The sequence below is a fragment of the Prosopis cineraria genome, unplaced genomic scaffold (genome assembly GCF_029017545.1).
Source record: "Prosopis cineraria cultivar Desert tree isolate PC_DT_omini unplaced genomic scaffold, ASM2901754v1 PC5, whole genome shotgun sequence".
Classification (NCBI taxonomy): domain Eukaryota; kingdom Viridiplantae; phylum Streptophyta; class Magnoliopsida; order Fabales; family Fabaceae; genus Prosopis; species Prosopis cineraria.
The window spans coordinates 26,291,564-26,295,639 of NW_026555336.1; the positions used below are offsets into that span (position 1 = coordinate 26,291,564).

Below are 4,076 nucleotides of genomic sequence, written 5' to 3' on the forward strand. Positions count from 1 at the left end.
AAAAGAATAAAAAACACAGGTACAATTACTTAAAAAACATAATTAAAATCTTCCTATCGTTAGCTCCGCGTCAGAAGGTTAAACTTTGTCATTGATAATTGAATGCGTCTTATTTATTTATTTATTTATTTATTTATTTATTTATTTGCCCTTTTTCAGAGTGTGTCGATTGAAGTCAAAGGAAGCGTACGATGCCGACTGTGGGCAAAGCTTCCCCTAGTGGCCATCCGACATTTCCAATTCACATTAATTTACGGTACCAACACTGCTCACATAATATTAAAGTTTTAAAAAGCAGATCGATAATTGAACTCAACTAATTATTGATTCAACCGTGAAATCGAATGACATTAAATTAATGTATTATTAATTTATATATTATAAATAAATAAAAAAAATATATAAATATTTATATTTTTCAAAAAAATATTAATAAATATTTGGTAAAATGATATAGTGTTGATAAATACATGATTAATATTAATTATTTTTAACTGTTCTTTATTTTACTTAATTTTTAAATTAATTTTTTAAAATTTTTAAATAATTTAGACCGGTTTTTAAGGAAACCAGTCATGTTTTCAATTGGTTTTTCTACTTTTTGACAAGCTTTTTCGGTTGTTGACCGGTTCCTTATTGCTGATTTTAAAAAATCAACCAAGTCGGATTAAGAATCGGTTTCTTGTTCAACCAGTTTAATTGATCGATTCGATTTTTAAAATACTGTATAATATTGATGGCCCCCACCAATAATATCACAGAGATCTCAAGATTCTTTTTTCTTTTGGTCACAAGATGGGATCCGTCTCTGGAAAAACATATATATCTATATATGTATATCGCTTCCGGCGCCTAACCCCTATAAATATACCTACATGGGCAAAGACAAGTAAACAGCCTCGCCCTCGCATATATCATCTTCTTTGAGAGTTGTATCGGGAAAACAGAGTCGAAAATGGGTTTATTGGCTACTTCAGGGAAGCCTCACGTTGTGTGTATCCCATACCCAGCACAGGGCCACATCAATCCCATGCTTAAGCTCGCAAAGCTTCTTCACTTTCATGGCTTTCACATCACCTTCGTTAACACTGAGTTCAACCAGAAACGTCTTCTCAAATCACGAGGTCCTGATTCCCTCAATGGCCTCTCTTCTTTCTGTTTCGAAACCATCCCCGACGGCCTTACCGACTCCGACGAAGTCGTCGTCGACGCCACACAGGACATCCCTTCCCTTTGCGAGTCCACCCGCAGAACTTGCTTTTCTCCTTTCAGAAACCTCCTCAACAAACTCAAAAATTCCCCTGATGTCCCTCCCGTTACCGCCATAGTTTCCTAGTCATGAGCTTCACGGTGGCCACCGCCGATGAACTCGGCATCCCAGAGGTCCTTTTCTGGACTCCTAGTGCTTGTGGGTTTCTTTGCTACGTTCATTACCGCCAACTCATCGACAAAGGCTTGACACCACTCAATGGTAGACTATCTTCTATGCTTCATGTATTTAATCGAACTTGGTGCTCGTTCGGTATCTCGTTGAAAAATCTATGACATACTCTAATATTTCTTTTGGTCAAAATCATGTTTTAACCCAGATTCGAGCGATTTAACAAATGGGTATTTTGAGAGTACTGTGATCGACTGGATTCCAGGAATCAAGGAAATCCGGCTAAGGGACATCCCAAGCTTTGTGAGAACCACAAACCCAGATGAATTCATGCTCGACTTCATTCTTGGCGAGTGTGACAGTGATGGACCCCATGTCACGGGTGACATAGCATTAATGGCAACGAAGCTTGAGGATGGTAATCATGAGCATGGTGACATAGAAGGACCCAATACTTCCAATCCAACGTACCTAAAGACTCATTACAGCATATTGGAGGTCCAATAACAAGAGCCCGAACTAAAGTCATGAAGCAAGCCTTGTTTAGTCTTGTGCAAGAAGTTTAAGAGCTTGGAGAGCATTGGGGCACTCCTCTCAAGCCCAAAGGAGAGCATCTATATGTGTATAATGTATTTAGGATCCAAACTTATGAAGAGTCAAGCCCAAGAGATGCAGACCTTAGTCCAATGCAATGAAGACTACAAGTTGAGCCTCTTGCAAGCAAGGAGGCATGAAATCCTAGTAAAGAAGTCAAGGGTGGCGTGATTTTAAATCCTTTATGATCCCTTGATTGTCTCCTAAGTTATTTCCTATTTTAATGGTCTTTTGATTTGATTTTTTATTTTGAGTCTAGTCAAAGGTTAGAATTAATTATAGTATTAATTTCTAAATTTTGTAATCCCATAATTTTAGGATCACATCTCCTAAATTATGTGGCTGAATATTTTATCATTATTTTATATTATTTCTCCTTTTAGTATTAGGAAATTAGGGTTTTAATTTTAGAAAATATTTTTTCTATGAACTTATATAAATTAGGCATGCTCCCTATTGTAAAAACACAGAAGTTGAATGAAATTATTTTCATTTGAGTTTATAACTCTTGTGAGCCTTAGTGCTTTGTGGTGGTATCCCGTGTGAGAAACAGACGTGATCAAGAGCGTGATCAACTCTTGTGGTGTCTTCGAAGATTGAGGTTCCTAGAGGCAGGTGCTCTAGAGGATCTTCTCCTTGGTCATTGTCCTATTGTTTACTTCGTACCTTTCTTTATTTCCGTCATAAATTTCGTCCCTTTCTTTTTGTTCTTGTGTTTTTGTTGTTTCAAGGTTCTGTCTCTAAACTAGTACGATTCTGCTTCCGCGTCCCTATCAGATAGAGCTAAGAAAGCTTCTGCAATCATCTTGAACACGTTCGATGCTCTAGAACATGACGTTTTAGAAGGACTATCATCCATCTTGCCTCCAATCTACTCCATCGGTCCCATAAATCTACTCACCAACGAAATCACTGACAAGAACTTGAAGCAAATCGGATCAAACCTGTGGAAGGAAGAACCAGAGTGTCTGGAATGGCTAGACACGAAAGAACCAGACTCTGTTGTATACGTCAACTTCTGGAGCATCAGAGTGATGACGAGAGAGCAAATGATGGAGTTTGCATGGGGACTTGCTAACAGCAACAAAACCTTCTTGTGGGTAATCCGACCCAATCTTGTTACGGGCGATAAAGCAGTTCTTCCTCCAGAATTCATCGAAGAAACCAGAAACAGAGGGCTGTTATCAAGTTGGTGTCCACAAGAACAAGTTCTGGCTCATCCTTCAGTGGGAGGATTCTTGACGCATAGTGGATGGAACTCAACTATTGAAAGTATCTGCGGTGGTGTGGCTATGACATGTTGGCCGTTCTTCGCAGAGCAACAGACGAATTGTAGATTTGCGAGCAGAGAATGGGGAATTGGGTTGGAGATAGAGAGTGATGTGAAGAGGGAAGGAGTAGAGATGCTTGTGAAGGAATTAATGGAGGGAGAGAAGGGGAAAGAGATGAAGAAGGCGGCACTTGAATGGAAGAAAATGGCGGAGGAAGCAACCAACAGACCTGGTGGATCTTCGTTTCAGAATTTTGAGACCGTGGTACGACAAGTTCTTCTGGCAAATAAAACCATTACCAAGTAGAGGGATTTGTTGTTGTTGTTGTTTTTTAAATCAGAACACGTTGATTTTGTTATAACTTATTGTTAATTATGAGCTTCCATTTCCATTTATATCATATGCCAGTTTTATTGTATGTGTCCCAAAGTCCTTGCATTGTTATCTCTAAGTCGGTGATATATAATTACATGTATAAAATGCTTCCTTCAGGTCATTTTAACAAATTCAGTCCAACGTGAATCATTCCTTTTATAATTTTTTTTACAACAGTTCTATTTAGGAAAAATTATGTATAGCTTTGTATAAGAGTCTCATGAAACTCAGAAATTACGGTCAAATCCTTTTGGTATTTAAGTATAATTTGTGGTAAGGGTGTAAAGATAAATATATCAAATTATACATGAACAATGATGCATTTATATTTATAAAATATGAAATATAACTTATGAATTAAGATTTTTTGGTTATAAATTATGAAGTTGTAATTGTAAATAAAGTGTAAATGTGATTTCAATATATTATTTATAAAACATAAAATATGACTTGTG

General features: G+C 37.1%; 1 pseudogene; it reads left to right on the forward strand.

Moving 5' to 3' along the window:
• Positions 1-897: 897 nt before the first annotated feature.
• On the forward strand, positions 898-3,668 carry LOC129311814 (7-deoxyloganetin glucosyltransferase-like; annotated as a pseudogene).
• Positions 3,669-4,076: the final 408 nt, after the last annotated feature.